Raw genomic sequence first — 17,511 nt, 5'->3', positions numbered from 1 at the left:
AAATGAGAATGAAAGCCAACCATTTCCCATTGCTTTTTCTGATCCTGAGGAACAACCAGAGATTCACAACTGCCTACCAATTAACAAAGACAACTGCAGGACATATCTAAGAGGAAATGACCTATTAATGATTTAAGGACGTTTATAGCAATTAAACCTGTGTGGCCCACAGTTCCTGCTGAGCAGCAGATTAGTACATTGGGCATTAAATAATATAACATTCATACAATAATAAAGCAGCATACCTTCAGTCTGATCATAAGCAATATGACAGAAAATCTAGTAATCTTATAAAAATGGCTTTGGTTGGGAGTTGGCAACCATCAGCCTATCTGTTTCTCAGCCTAAATGTCACAGCAATCATTATATAATCTAGTTGATTGAGTAGAAATGCTCTGAAGCAGCCTTCAAATGTATTTTTATTCCTTGTCAAAGAACCATTATTGGTAAGCTTGTCAGAGATGTACAGGAATTCCCTTAAGCAAATACCGATCATTCTTTCAAGAGAAATTTGAACACGTATGTGCTTTGTAGATTAACAGAATAGTTTTTATGAACTCTGCCAGTTCTAGCGCCAGGACGTAATTAACATACCATGCTCCTTTTCCTTTTAGTGAAAACTTCTCCAGCCAATGCCTCAGGCATAGTCCCAATAAGCAATTATGGCCTGGAATCTCCTCCATATTTGCACTCAGAGTCCAGAATGACCTTTGCTTAAAAATATGGAATTTTGAACTTAAATATTTATGTGCATAATTGCAATATGCATTGCCCTATCAATCCTGCCAGCCAGATGTATCTCCGCCCAATAAACTGTCCTTGACCCCAAGTGACAGAACCTCATACTCGAGTTTCTTGCAATTGCACTTGCTGAGAGGCTCTCTTAAAATTATGACCATATTTTCTGGTGCAACAGAAATCAATGATTATTCTGGTGTCTTATTGCAATTATTCTAAATGTATTTTAAAAAATTTATCCTCACTGAGAATTGCACTATATTTTCTGTTTCTTTTAATGCTTTTTATGGCATAAATATAAGTCACATATAAAATTGAAAAGCTTCCCTAATTGCAGATTGTTAAACACATGTGCCTGATGTGCACAAATGATTGTTGAATAAATTGTGACTTTAATTTTCATGGTTAAAGAAGGGATATAGTGTGCAAGTGCAGTGCATTCCATGTGCCCTGAATATTTAGGCTAATGGAAGCCCATTTATGCCCATTTTTATGTTCAGGTGTATTCTAATTAGATTGGTATATTAAATTAGATAATTATAATTCTGGCATATCTTAATTTGATTGGAGAATAGGTATAGGAATTGATTCGAATGTGCCCCGGCAAGAAATTCAAAGCCTATGAGTTCGTTTGAGTCTGAAAATCCTGCATTCCTGCTTTCACTTCAACAGCAACAGCAACATCTTGCATTTATATAGCGCCTTTTACATAGTAAAACCTCCCAAGGCTCTTCACAGGAGCATTTATCAGACCAAATTTTATAGCAAGCCACATAAGGGCCGGAACTTTACATTGCGATGGAGGCTGTGTCAACCAGCTTAAAGGTTGGGGATGAGCCTGCCTCTGCCGGGCCTGGAAGCTATACTGCAATTTTGCTTGGCCCAGGCCTTGGGTGGGATTTTGTCTCTCTGAGGCAGGGAGTCGCACCTCGAAGAGCTCCTGGCCAATCAATGGGCTGGCAGCTCTTCAGTCCCAGCAGCACCACCGGGAGCAGTGGCCGCAGCTGGGACTGCATCCAGCATGAGGAGCAAGAGGGACATCAACTCTGTAAGTGGGGTTTTGGTGGAGGTCGATCAGGAGGGGATGTGCTCCAGGGGGGGTTGGCTTGTGCTGCTGGAGGCACCCTTTGTGGATCAGGAGGGCACCCCCAGGCCCCTAAGGAGGTTGCCTGGTATTATCAGGCAGCCTCCTCAGCTGACTAAGTGCCTGGCCACTGATGGTAATATACCAGCTGCAGCCAGAGGAGGCCCTTAAGTGGCAATTAGCCCGGGGTGGGCAGGCCATTTGCCACCTCCCCCGCTGCTGGTAAAATGGCAGTGGGGGTTGGTGGCAACAGGAACAGCTTACCCCACCTCCCACTTGAGTTTAAGCAACCCCCCCACCCCCACCCCCACCCCCAGCTCGCTCCTGGAGACAGAGAGGCAGGTTTCGGGTGGAAATTCAGAGTTTAAGGTCTAGTCAGCTGAAGGCATGGCTGCCAATGGAGAGGCAAAGGAAATTGAGCATGCTCAAGAGGTTAGAATTAGAGGAATGCTCCAATAATCTGAATCATGTTTTTACTGACTTCACCTGTTAGTAATCTGAGCAACTTGATATAATTTTCATATTTCTGTCATAAGATTCTAGGCTCTAAATCATTTTACTGACATCTCATATATATCTTTATAAACTAAAGTGCATTATTCTTCAGTGAAACATTTTCTATCCTTTGAATACTTTTACAACTTGGTGTCATGTACGTACTTAAAAACTTGTTTGTCGGGGCAAAATCAAGGGTTTTTTAGATAAAAATTATGCATAATGAGTGAAAAATGTGAATTGGGCAAACAATTCCAATTGGCTCAAGTATCCCATTGAGGCAACAACAATTAATCACTTAATCCTCATGTTCTTTATCTCTCAATTCCCCCCGCACCACCAACCCCCCACCCTGCATCCTTGCTAAACACTCCTCTCTCTACCTCTCTTTCACTGATCTGTTTCCTTTCTGCCTGTAGTCCCTGCTATCACCACAACTTCAACCTTGTACTCTACTTTCTTCTGTATTCACCAAAAATCGCTTTACTTTCAAAATTCAATTTCACTTGAAAAAAAATTATTTTTTATTTTGAAATACAGCACTGAAACAGGCCCTTCAGCCCATCGAGTCTGTGCTGACCAACAACCACCCATTTATACTAACCCTACAGTAATCCCATATTCCCTACCACCTACCTACACTAGGGGCAATTTATAATGGCCAATTTGCCTATCATCTGCAATTCTTTGGCTGTGGGAGGAAACCGGAGCACCCGGCGAAAACCCACACGGTCACAGGGAGAATTTGCAAACTCCATACAGGCAATACCCAGAATCAAACCCGGGTCCTTGGAGCTGTGAGACTGTGGTGCTAACCACTGCGCCACTGTGCCACCCAATAATATGATAATATGATAAAAGAAACTTTGTCTTTGTCCATCTTCGTGCCTTTCTCCCTATGACTCTCACACTGTCACTCTCACCCTTCGTTACATATCTTAGAAATGAGAATCTCTGCCTCCCAGGTGTAAATCATGTTTTAAACTGTTGAGAAAATTTAGGTGTAGATAACTAAATTGTGAATTCTGTTTGATAGAAAGTTTGTCATTAGCCCTCCCTCCATTTCTGTCTCTCAACCTTTCTGGTCTCCTCCCCTTTCTCAGCTTAATACTAAGGATCCAATATGGTGAGCAGTATACTATGCTGGTTGTAGAACCCTGTTAAGGACTTGCCCCAGCTTCTGACTCATTACACGATAAAGTCACCCAGCAACTTATGGTGCCAACAGTGCTGTTTAAAGGGCTCAACGCCTCCATACAGGTTAATTACTGATTTATCCTATTAGGCCGTTGGTCAACCTATGGCATTTTGTTCTGACCATTTTCTCCATTTCACAACTGACTTGTGAGTTCTGGGAACAACATTTTGGTGGTTCTGGGTTGTTTGTCCACCTTACACATTTTGGGCTGAATTTTGTGGGACCCTGGAGACAGGCTAGGAGGCAGGGAGGGGTCATAGAATTGGGACACGAGGCTGGGGGTGAGGGAGGGTGGTGGTGGTGCGGAGGGGCCATCATATTCCCATCGCATCACAATTTAGTCTGGGGTGGAAGAGGCCAAAGACGGCCGTCCCATCCAGAGGCCATTTAAAGGCCTATAATTAGCTACTTATGGGCCTCTTGCCCTGCCACTGGCATTAAACCAGTGGTGGGAGTCCTCCACCACACGGGGAGGTCGCCCAGTAAAACAAGGTGACTTCCCTGTGGGCTTGGTGGGGGGAGGGCCCCTCCTCTCTAGGCAATCTGTGGCCCACAGTGGGACCCCGCCAGCAAACAACCAACCTCCCCGGACTCCCTCCACCTGCACAACGCCAACCCTCCCCCCCCTCACCCATCGCCGGGGCTGCCGGTCTGGCTCCAGCAACCCCACCTCACTTACCTCAGGTCCTGGTCTGCACCGCTGGACCTGCGTCCAAGGCCTGGTGCAGTACTGGCAATGGCCATGGCTCTCGGTGGCACTGCCAATACTACGGAGCTGCTGACCCTGTGATTGGCTGGCAGCTCTAGGAGCCGGGATTCCCAGTTTTCAAGGAATGGGGATCTTGGCGCCGGACTTTTAATTGGCCTGGCAGTGTACAATCACATTGGGGGGCTCCAAATGGTAAAGGAGGGAATACCCCCACTTTTTTGGCCCGGCACTGGAATCCCTGCTGGCGCCACAAAATTTAGCCCTTTGTTCATGTGTGGTCATGGCAGGCTGGAGGAGGTGGGCGGCTGGGAGATGCAGCAAAGAAAACTGGAGCGAGAAGCAGTAACTGGGAGAAGAAAGAAGAGGAGAGCACTGCAAAGGAAGCCATTCCTGCAGCAGAACTTCAGGGAGCACTTCTTTCCTATTTAAATCCGAGCAAGGAGCAATGTATGAGATGTTTGCACTTCAACAAGGAGGCAGTAATGGAACACTGTCACCTGCGGAAGTCACACCTGGAACTCCAAACCAGGGCACGAGCAACACTGCCTGTGTCTGTCAAGGTCATCGCAGCCCTTAGCATTTATGCCTCAGGATCGTTCCAGGTTGCAGCAAGTGAGATCAGTTTGCATAAAACTGCTGCACCGGGGATGTGACGGATTCTTTCTACTCCAGGAGGAACTCTTACATCTCCTTCCCCAAGCCTCAGCAGTGCAGGGCGACAAATCATTTGTCTTTGCACATATTTCAGGCTTTCCCAGGATCCAATGGGTCATAGGTTACATCTGCAGCTCTGCATGCTCCCCATCACCAGACTGGCATTGTCCTCAATAGAAAAGGGTACCACTCCCTCAGCATGCTGCTCATTTTTGACCACAAGCAGCACATAATGCACAGCTGTGCTCAGATTCCTGACAGCAGCCATGATGCCTTCATCCTGTACTAGTTGTCTGTCTAAGCTCCGCTCCAATCAGATGGTCAGGTCACTGTTTGGCAACAAGGGGTATGCCCTCCAGGCATGGCTTGTTAAGCTGGACTCTGGACCAGAACTAAATTACAATGAGAACCATGCCACCACGGGAAATCTGATTGAGAAGACCAGCAACTTGGTCAAACAACAGATCTGCAGTCTTGACCATTCTGGCAAAGCTCTACAGGACAGTTCTGCCCATTTCTCCAAATGTATTGTTGTGTGTTTGTGCTGCACGCTGTGTAATGCTGTCATCAAGAGGGACCAGTCCTTCCTTCCACGGGGCAGGAAGAAGTGAAGGAGGAACAGCAGCACATAAAAGATCATGAGTGGCACCACCCACCAGCTCCCTTCACTGCCAGGGCTCTGAGAAGAACATACCCAAGAGCTCTTCTGATTCATTTGTTCAGGCACCTTTTCCCACTGACAGTTTTTTGAAGGGGTTTTCTGTCCTCAGTGGGTGAGGTGGATGGAAGGATTGGAACCTCACTCCTCCTCACAATGGCTTGCACAAGGGTTCCAAAACTGCATAAAGGAATCTGTATTTCCCTTCTGCAACTCTTGCTCCCATGTCTGCCATTTTCTCCTGCCTGCAGCCACAGTGCACCTCCCTTATAAGAGCTGAAGGCTGACTTTAAGTGGAGTCAATGACGCCCGATTTCTCAGCAGCCCAACTAAAAGGTAATGGTGGCTGCTCCTCTGTCTCAGTATTATGAGGAACCAACACCAATTTCACATGGTCCTTGCGTAACCATGCCCCACGTGACCACTTCGGCCGCAATTAAATTTCTTGGCCTAGGGCTTTAAAGTGGAATAGCAAGTCACTGCCAATATAAATCTAATATAGACGTACCAAGCCATTCATACTTAGCCCAGATATCAATTTACTCTGTCATGCAAGTAGTTTTGCTATTGTAATTATGTTATAATCCTTTCACAGCGGTTTTACAATGATTCTCATATTCCCAGGATTTTATTTTGACTTATTGTCTTTTCAGTTCAATTTTACAATATTTCATTTTTGTCAGCTTTATTTTTTTTAACAAACCTCCATTCGATTGACGCTTTTTTGTCTGTAAATGTTACACTAAAAACCAGATTCTATTTTTTAAGTCAACCTATCAATTAAATATCTTTGCTGAGAAGCACGCTTCCTGAGAAAACTAGCGATTTAAATAAAAAACAGAAGCAGTGTGAAAGATGAAAATTTTATATTTTAAGTGGAAATCTTTATTAATTTTCTAGTAGTACAGTACTCATGAAATTCTTACAGACAAGAAACTGGAAATAGTGCTTATATTGATTGCTATTAGTAATGTAGCCCAAGGGTTAACTTAGGTATAACTGTAGTTGATTGACACCCTGGTGAGAATTCCATATTTGAATGCAGTTTCCATCACAGCACAGATCATCACAAATGTTACTTTGAGACTTAATTCAGCTTGCATCATTCTGCATCACATTCTGCACTGGTAAGTAAAGAACCATTACTTCTTTATTAGTCAATTTTCTTTAACAAAAGATAAAGCATTTTTTTTATTGATTCATGGGATGTGGGCATCGCTGGCTAGGCCAGCATTTATTGCCCATCCCTAATTGCCCTTGAGAAGGTGGTGGTGATATTGATATTGGCGGTCTTGACATTGTACGTTTGGATCTTGGCCAAATATTTTTACGTTATTTTTTCAAACAAGAACAATTTTCTGTGTAACACTATGTTTAGGGTAACAAATCCCTCTTTCTTTTGCTCATAGTCAGGTTTCAAATCAAAATGACATCTTGGTCAGTGGGAGCACTGACCCAACTTTAGTCTTCCTGCTCTGTGTCCTTTTGATGTGCCAGTTGAACAAACACCAATAGGAGCTGCTTGTTTAACACATCAATGCCAATCAAAACACACATTAAAAGACAGGCGTAGATCTCAACATTCTTTATTTTTCCACTGCTTGCCAATTTCTTTCCCTGTTTCATTTTTATGTTCGAATTCATCTAGAATTGATCAGAAGTGGTAAGACTCATGGCTGGCCCTTGCTTCTTTTGAATCAATAGAAATAAATTAAATGTCTGCTAAATGATCTTGCTTCAAAATTGCTCTTGGGGTTTTTGAAAAGAGTGATGGGACAAGAATACTGCTACATTTCACAATGGTCTTGTGATCTTTTTAAAGTAATTGCGAGAGTTAGAAATTGTTTTAAAACTATGTTACAATTTCTCGTTGAGGTACACGCTCAATATCTCCTGGCCTCCCTTAATATCCTTGATGGGATTGGGTGACAAGGCTTTTAAAAATGTTACTTTTTGAAGTCTTATCTGAAAGTTCCATCTTCCAAGCTGTCACAGAGATGTTACCCTTTCACCGTCTTACACTCCAGTGATGAGATTCCAGATTACTGTGAAGGCATCACTTTCAAAATGTTTGGTTGACTGTGTCATGGGAATAGTATTGAACTGTTTAAAATGTTCTTGAAGTTTTTTTTAAATTTAAGCTTTTCTTCCAGTCTTCAGTCAACAAAGAAAAGCAATAGACAATAAAGAACCTAGCTGTTGCCAATGATATTGAGTGGACATGTGTTATGAGCACATGCCATTGCCCTGCATCATTTCGGCATATTTAATATGGTCAAACACAGGACTCCATGGAAAAGCTCTATAATTATTTATAACTATTGATCCCTTTCCTGGCCATATCCCCTGATATATTTCTAAATTCCAGATACAGAACCAATAATTTACCAGCTTTCACATCACATTAATGTCAGTTGTGGCTCAGTTGGTAGCACTGTCCCTCTGAGCCACAAGGTTTTAGGCTCAAGTCCCACTTCAGAGAATTGAGCACAAATATCTAGAATTCTGTCTCAGGTATACAAAAGGTCACTTGGTAGTCCAGAACTTCAGTATTGCTGAAAAAAAGAGACACGCTGTTGAAGCTTTGTGTCGAGCACTAGTCAGGACAGATGCAAAAATCCCAAATAGAATACAGTGCTGATTGGTTGGCAAGTCGACTCTGATTGGTCAAAGAGTTGCCATGGAGATTGCACCAGGGAACTTAGAGAATTAAACTTTTGTTTAATTCAAATAAGGTGCAATACCTGGGCCTGTTACTTTTACCTGCAGAGGACAGGTCCCTGCATATGAATATATGTAGCTTCAAGCAAGTGTAAGTGAACCACATTACGAGCCTGACCGATAATCTTAAATTGGTTGTTAGGTTAACACTCCAGCGCAATACTGAGGGAGTGCTGCAATGTCAGCGTTGCTGTCTTTCAGATGAGATGTTAAACTGAGACTCTGTCTGCATTCTAAGGTAGACATAAAAAATTCCATGACACTATTTCGAAGAAGAGTTATCCCCAGTGTCCTGGCCAATACCTAGACCTCAATTAGCATCACAAGACTAGATTATCTGGTCATTATCACATTGCTGTTTGTGGGAGCTTGCTGTGCACCAATTAACTGCCGTGTTTCCTACATTACAACAGTGACTAACTTTTTTTAAAAAGTACTTCATTGGCTGTAAAGCACTTTGGGACATCCTGAGATCATGAAAGGTGCTATATAAATGCAAGTCTCTTTTTCTTTGCATTCCCATCATATTTTGCATGCATGTTTCTGCTCAGTCATCTGTGTAATGTCATAATCCAAGTTTGGATGTACTCACAAAATATACTTAAAATTAATAGAATTGCTCATGAATAACCTACCCATTAGATTATAACAGTGTCACAGTTCCCCATGAATAAAAATCAATCTATTCTTGCTGCCTGTTGACATGTCAGAATACTACATTCTGAAGACTGAAATGTTGGTAACTAAACCTTTCTGATTGATGTTGCCTGCCAAGTCTGAAATGATGGGCATTGTGAGCTGCGTATAATTACATGTTTTTTTTTTATGTAGTTACGTATGCGATTATCCTACACTTCACACTTCAATAAAACATTTTTTTTTAAGTTGAAATATAAAAGGGCCCTTAACATAAATATATATGTTAACATTGCAGGCAGCCGCAAACCTGTCAATGAGTCTCTGCAGACACTCTTCAGTGTGAGATGTTAATGCAGCATCATCAGCAAAGGGGAGTTCCCTGATAAGGACTTTCCGTACTTTGGTCTTCGCTTTTAGATGGGCAAGGTTGAACAACCTGCCACCTGATCTTCTGTGGTAGAAAATTCGTTCTTCTGAAGCCTTGAATGCATGTGAGAGCAGCAGGGAGAAGAAGATCCCAAACAGTGCAGGTGCGAGAACACAGCCCTGTTTCACGCCACTCAGGATTGGAAAGGGGTCTGATGAGGTGCTCTGCAGAGACTCATCAACAGGTTTGCGGCTGCCTGCAATGAATTTGGCCTAACCACCAGCCTCAAGAAAACGAACATCATGGGACAGGACGTCAGAAATGCCCCATCCATCAATATTGGCGACCACACTCTGGAAGTGGTTCAAGAGTTCACCTACCTAGGCTCAACTATCACCAGTAACCTGTCTCTCGATGTAGAATTAAACAAGCGCATGGGAAAGGCTTCCTCTGCTATGTCCAGACTGGCCAAGAGAGTGTGGGAAAATGGCTCACTGACACAGAACACAAAGGTCCAAGTGTATCAAGCCTGTGTCCTCAGTACCTTGCTCTACGGCAGCGAGGCCTGGACAACGTACGTTAGCCAAGAGCGACGTCTCAATTCATTCCATCTTCGCTGCCTCTGGAGAATCCTTGGCATCAGGTGGCAGGACCATATCTCCAACACAGAAGTCCTCGAGGCGGCCAACATCCCCAGCATATACACCCTACTAAGCCAGCAGCGCCTGAGATGGCTTGGCCATGTGAGCTGCATGGAAGATGGCAGGATCCCCAAGGACACATTGTACAGCGAGCTCGTCACTGGTACCAGACCCACCGGCCATCCATGTCTCCGCTTTAAAGAAGTCTGCAAATGCGACATGAAGTCCTGTGACATTGATCACAAGTCGTGGGAGTCAGTTGACAGCGATCGCCAGAGCTGGCGGGCAACCATAAAGGCGGGGCTAAAGCATGGCGAGTCGAAGAGACTTGGCAGTTGGCAGGAAAAAAGACAGAAGCGCAAGGAGAGAGCCCCGACAACCAATTTTATCTGCAGCACCTGTGGAAGAGTCTGTCACTCTAGAATTGGCCTTTATAGCCACTCCAGACGCTGCTTCACAAACCACTGACCACCTTCAGGCACTTACCCATTGTCTCTCGAGACAAGGAGGGCAAAGAAGATATGTTAACAGGAGATTTCTTTGTAAACTACAATCACATGAACTATAGTACTGGTTACTGAAGATAAAGTCAGTTATCAAAGCAACCGGAATGTTTTCCAACTATAACTTCCAAGTAGCATGTGCACTGATGGAGGTTAATTATTGTACAGGAAGTTTTCTGATATCCTGGCCAACATTCTTCCCTCAGGTAATGCCACCAAAATATAAATACCTTGGCCGAGGCACATGATCTACAAAGGGAAGCTGGAGAAAAGAAGGCTAATGGGAGATCTTCAGTATTCAAAGTTTGTAAGGGATGTAGATAAATCTAAACTTAATATATACATTTGGCAATCACAAACTCTATGGAGTGGCACTGATTCAATAAAAAAAAATTGTATTAATTTTGTCAATTGCCTTTCAGCCCCTTTATGATGAGAGCAACAAAGAATTTGCATTCATGTTCTTTTGCCTGGAACTTGCTGCCGGGGGAGGTGGTGGAAGCTGGTACGATAGCGACGTTTAAGAGGCATCTTGACAAATACATGAATAGGATGGGAATAGAGGGATACAGTCCCCGGAAGTGCAGAAGGTTCTATGGAGTGGCACTAATTCAAGCTCAGATGAGGAACAGTAACAGATGGTTTGGTCTGGATTTTGCACATCTTATCCCAAAAGGGCTCACTCTATCTCAAGAACTATCACTATTCATATAGTGAACTCATATATCTTGAACCTGTGCGAGATGAAGTGGTTAATTTACTGTACTGGTTATAAATTCAGTGTTTTATTTACATTGTGATTTCTCTTTTTTCTAACACAAGAGGAGACAATCTGACCATATGGCACCACTCCTACATTATTTTCTGTAGTAAGACTAGACAATTATTTTTTAAAAGTCCGAGCATCTCAATATGTACATTTTTCTTAATAAGAGGAAGGGTTTGTAAAGAACTAAAACCTTTTTGCTTCTCTTTGTAATGGTAAAGTTGTCTCAGCACTGGTGCCCCTTTGAAAAAAGAAAATATCATAAATAATTCACTTTGAGTCTTTCCTGTCTGTTGCTGTAGTTTTGTAAAATATGTTTGTTTCAGGACTGAGCTTTGCTACATTATTGGAATTATTTTGGAAGGAGGTAGATTTTGGCTTTTTTGCCATTGTGTAAAACAGGTGATAGTGAGTCAGCAGCCTGTGTACATCTCTCTCCATTTGATGAAAACTGAGATGCCGATCAGCCATTTGACATTATCTTAAAAATTAAAATTACTGCGAAGAGTTATTGAACTGGCAAAATTGTCTAATCATTATAGACAATTGATCATATAAGGTGAAGCCTATTCAGCTCTATCAATTTACATTTGATACAATCCATACCAGTTTGCTTATAAAATCATATAATTGCACAGCAGTAAAGAAGGCCATTCAGCCCATCATACCCGCACTGGCTATCAGAAAGAACTATCTGCATAGTTTCATTACCCTGTCCTATACCCATACCTTTTAATTTATTTTATTTTAAAAGTATCTTTCCAGTTCTTTTAAACAAAGTAGTTTGAATTTCAGGAAAGAGAGAAAAAGAAGTTGCCAAATAGAGTTCATAATGTCTGATTTTTAATACGACAGATGCTGAGGCTCCCTCCTAAATACCTTCGGGACATAAATCCTGGCAGAGGCCTTTTAGAGAGAAATTTCCTGACCCATCCTAAATCCCAAAATCGGGTGCATTTCTATGTGACAGATAGCTAGGTGTCTCACCATTTACAGTGCTGATGGGGTGCCTGCCTCGGCTACAAGTGTCAGGGATTTAGCGGCAGAGCGTGACAGCAATATGAGTGTGCCCACATAACAGGACTGCTATAAATCTTTTATTGTTGCTACATTTGCTTAAGGCTGGTTTCCCAAAAAAACAATTGACTGCTCTGTGGATCAGGGCCAATGAACATTCATAGCTGTGTAGATGAGTTGGGATCTCTTGGCCACCTTAAGATTCCTCGGCGCAAGACAACCTTTCCTTACCTTTTAACTTATACAGCAAAAACAAAATATAGGTACACAAGGCCAGTTTGATCCCCATCTAATGTTATAGAATGACAAGATCACTGACCTTGATACATTATTCATGGGTCTGGATCATGTAGAATTCTGCAGCATGGATATTATGTACTTTTTTGTACATAAACACTCATCAGGCTGATAAATAAAAATGCTTGGAAATGGAAATAATATTGCTATAGCAATAGCAAACACTGTGTGATATTAGACAGATACAAAGTTTCCATGAGAATGCTCTCTCTGATCATTTTCCCTACTCTCATTTTTAAAAGATTTTCCCTCACTATTTTCATTTTACATATATCTATTTCAAATACTCTCAATCCTTTCAGCTATTCTGAGTGAGGTTATTGACAGTTCAAATTGTAATCATGATCCTTTATCACTTGGGAAACAAATTCCCTTTAGGTATTGCAGATAACCACATCACAAACAGGGGATATTATTTTCCGCCATCTAGAACATCAAATTAAAAAGTAGGTGTGAATAAACAGGTGAGAAAGATTGGTCTAAGTGAAAATGGAGCACAACATTGTTCTGTGTCTTATTCTGTGACTATCTTGTCATTCATCTCATTGCTGTTAGTGGGAGTTAGTGGTAGCCTGCCGCGTTGCCTTACATTACACCAGTGACTGCACTTCTAAAGTACTACATCGGCTATAAAGCCCTATGCGTCATCCTGAAACTGTGAAAGGCACTACAAAGAACAAAGAACAGTACAGCACAGGAACAGGCCATTCGGCCCTCCAAGCCAGCGCCGATATTGATGCCTGCCTAAACTAAAACCTTCTGCACTTCCGGGGACCGTATCCCTCTATTCCCATCCTATTCATGTATTTGTCAAGATGCCTCTTAAACGTCGCTATCGTACCTGCTTCCACCACCTACCCCGGCAGCAAGTTCCAGGCAAAAGAACATGAATGCAAATTCTTTGTTGCTCTCATCATAAAGGGGCTGAAAGGCAATTGACAAAAATAATACAACTTTTTTTTTATTAAAAACAATGCAAGATTTTAATCAAGGTCTACTGTGAAATGAAAAACTGCAACCTTATGCAGAGGGAATGAAAAAGAAAATGAGGTTCCCAAATCCAACCTAACAGATGTTGGTCATAAAGTAAAATCTCAAGAGTTGAAGGTATCAACACAGTTGCCTACTCCTGAAAAATAATCATTGTCAGGTTTGGGCTGCAATGGATATGGCCACATTTCCCATAATAATCTGACTTCCACTGGTTACTATGACCTGACCTGCACTGAAGGCAAGATTTTCCTTCTGGGGCTGGGAAACAGTCATCAGATCTGTTTCTGGGTCCCGATCCCAGTTTCACCCCTCGATTTTCACGGCGGCAGACTGTAAACAAACAAATTTCTCTGCAGCACCTGTGGAAGAGCCTGTCACTCCAGAATTGGCCTTTATAGCCACTCCAGGCGCTGCTTCACAAACCACTGACCACCTCCAGGCGCGTATCCATTGTCTCTCGAGATAAGGAGGCCCAAAAGAAGAAGACTGTAAATTAGCTGGAGAGCGGGTTGGAAGGCCAATTAGCAGCCATGGGGGTGGAAATAGAGGTGGGACTGAAAGACAGTGGGCCTGATTTAAACATACCACAGCAGCCGTCACTGAGGCTGCCATTTCACTGCATTACTTGCTGAAATAAAAATGGAACAGGAGAGGCAGAGGGCTGGAACCCTCAGGACTGCCCCTCATTTTGCCTTCGAGGTCCTCCTTGAGACAGTGAGAGAGAGGAGGGAAGTCCTCTTTCTGGAGGGTAGCAGGAGAAGACCACCCTCCCAGACCAAGCAGGCCTAGATCGGTCACTGAGTCAGTGAGCAGATGGATTGTGGTGCACAGGAGCTGGGTCCAGTAGAGGAAGAGGTTCAATGACTGGATTCACTCTGGCAAGGTGAGTGCAATGGTGAACCCTCAGCAGGGGCCTATGTGTATTGAACCTCCAGCATACACACCAGCTGAAGAGCCTGAGGGCACATCCTGCTCCTGAATATGGCAGGACTGTGTGCCCAGGGCACTTACTGAGTCCTCAGCAAGGCTCAGAGCCATAGAGCTGCTGAGGAACTTCCAACACTGATACATGCAGCTTCTTAAGTCGATGAACCATTGTCTTTGGCCATGGAGGCCAGCAGTGCCTTATCTCTCTCTTTTCTGTCCTGGCAGGAGAAATAGGTAGATAATGCACGTGAGAGAGCCCAGACAGGAGGATGGATTCCCTTAACACACGTCATCGCCACAATGGAAGAGAGAGCCATGAGATCGCAGGTCACTGATGAAGAGCAAGTCGGGGTAGTGGAGATAGGCATTGCTGGTGGAGAGGGTAAATTGAAACTACAATGCGTATATTAAGGGGGTGCATTGAACTCCAGCATGTCCGACAGCATGCCGAAGACTGAGTTGCATTTGGAAGCCTCAGCACTGCAGAGGGTAAGAGTGATCATTGTATCACGAGATTTAGATTAATAATGGAGAACAGCAAGGAACAATTTAAAGTAGAACTTCTACATTGGAAGAGGGCTAACTTCAATGGGATGAGAGGGTATCTAGCCAGGGTAAAATTAAACAAAAGATTGACAGAAACAACGGTAACAGTACAATGGGTGATCTTTAAGGAGGAAATGTTTCAGTTGCAGGCTAGGTAAACTCCAACAAGTGTGAAAGGTCAGGGAAATGAAGCTGGGGCACCTTGGATAATAACGGAGACAGGAAATATGATGAATCAAAAAAAGGGTGTATGATGCATGTTCTTCAAACAAGAACCAGGCCAAATACAATAAGTTGAGAGGGGAAGTGAAGGGGAAATTAAGACAGGCAAAGAGGGAATTTGAGAATAGAATGGCAGTCAACATAAAAGAGGACCCAAAAATCTTCTATCGGCGTGTAAATTGTAGGCAGGTAGTAAGACATGGGGTGGGGCCTATTAGGAACAAAGAGAGTGATATATGCTTAGAGGTATAGGGCAAAGCTAGAATACTTAATGAGTACTTTGTAGCGGTGTTTACTAGGGAAGAGAATGAAGACAAAATATTGGTAGAAGCAGAGATGGTAGAGGTATTGGATGGGTGAAAATTGATAGGCAAGACGTACTGGAAAGGCTGGCTATGCTTAGAATGGATAAGTGACCTGGTCCGGATGGATTGCATCCTAGGTTGCAAAAGAAGGTGGGGATGGAGAAAGAGGAAGGGTTGGCATAATCTTCCTTATATACAAGAGAGGTGCCAGAGGACAGGAGCAAGGCAAATGTGGCACCCTTATTTAAGAAAGAGTGTAACAACAGTCAGTTTAACATCAGTGGTGGGTAAGGTTTTGAAAAACTAATCATGGAAAAAAATGAACAGGCACTTGGAAAGGTTTGCGATAATTAGGGAGAGCCAGCGCGGATTTGTAAAAGGCAGATTGTGCTTGACTAATCTAATTGAATTTTTTGATGAAGTGACAGAGAAGGTTGATGAAATGAAAACAATGGATATTGTCTACATGGATTTTTAGATCGTGTTTGACAAAGTATCACATAAAAGGCTGGTTAACAAAATTGAGACAAAATTGGTCAGTGTCAGCTTGGAGAAAAAATTGGCTTAAAGACAAAAAACAGCGAGTCGTGGTAAGTGGTTCTTTTTCAAACTAGAGTATAGTAGACCATGGTGTTCTCAAGGTTCAGTGCTAGAACCACTGCATCTTGATATATATAACTTGGATATTGGAATACAGAGTAAAATGTCATAATTCACCAATGATACCAAACTTGGAGGTGTGGCAAACAGTGAGGATGATACGAATAAACTGCAATAGGGCATAGATAGGCTAGCAGAATGGGCAAACAAGTGGCAGATGGAATTTAATACAGAGAAATGTAAGGTGTTGCATCTTGGCAGAAGGGATAGGGAGAGGCAATATGGACTTACTGGTTCAATTTTAAAGAGTGCAGGGACGGATGGACCTTGGGGTCCATGTGCATAGATGCTTGAAGATGGTAGGACATATTGAGAGAGTAATTAGAAAAGAATATGTGAATCTTGGGCTTCATAAATAGAGGCATCTAGTACAAAAGCAGGGAGGTTATGCTGAATCTTTATAAAGCTCTAGTTAGGCACAACTAGAGTACTGCGTCCACTTCTGGTCACCACATTTTAGGAAAGATGTGAGGGTCCCTGAGAGAGTGCAGAGCAGATTTACCAGAATGGTTCCAAGGATGAGGGATTTTAATTACAAGATTAGCTTGTAGAAGCTGGGGTTGTTCTTCTTGGAGTGGAGGAGATTGAGGGGAGATTGTGCAGTGCACAAGATAATGACAGGTTTAAATAAGGCAGATACAGAAAAGTGGTTCCCATTAGCTGGTGGTAGCTAGGAGACACATATTTAAGTTTTTGGGAAGAGTTGCAGGGGGCTTTGTGGGAAAGAAGTTTTTTACGCAGCAAATGGTAATGATCTGGAACTTGTTGACTACCAGGGTGGTGGAAGCAGAGACGATAAATGATTTCAAAAGGAAATTGGATGGGCACTTGAGGGAAATAAACTTGCAGCGCTACAGGTATAAAGCTGGGGAATGGGGCTTACTGGATTGCTCTACAGTGAGCCAGCATAGACTCAATGGGCCAAAGAGCCACTTTCTGTGCTTTCAGGGTTATGACCCTGACTCTCCAAGGCTAGCTCTCATGATCTCTTCTTGTGTCTCCTGCATCAAGACTGATTCCTGCACCATCACCGAGCGAAATGCTGCCAGAGCGGAGCTGAGAAGAAGCACCCATCAAACCTTATTCTCTATCTGTGCAGTTACTGAGCTCTTGGTGGGTCTTTCCCATGATTAGATAGGGTGACAATGGGTGATGGGCACATCACAAGTGTGCAGGAGGAAGTGACAGAGGTAGAGACGGCTGTGAGCAGTCCTTCTCAGAGGATGGGAGGACAGACACAGCCCTGCTTGGCTGGCCACAGATGCAGAGCCTCGGGATCACAGGAAAGGAGTCTCTACTTGGGTCAGCAGTGACAGATGTGCTCCTACATGTCAAAGTTCCCTGAGGAAGTGCATGGTCATGGGCTGAGAA

The sequence above is a fragment of the Heterodontus francisci genome, chromosome 7, assembly GCF_036365525.1.
Source record: "Heterodontus francisci isolate sHetFra1 chromosome 7, sHetFra1.hap1, whole genome shotgun sequence".
Classification (NCBI taxonomy): Eukaryota; Metazoa; Chordata; class Chondrichthyes; order Heterodontiformes; family Heterodontidae; genus Heterodontus; species Heterodontus francisci.
Note: the sequence above shows the minus strand (reverse complement) of the source record.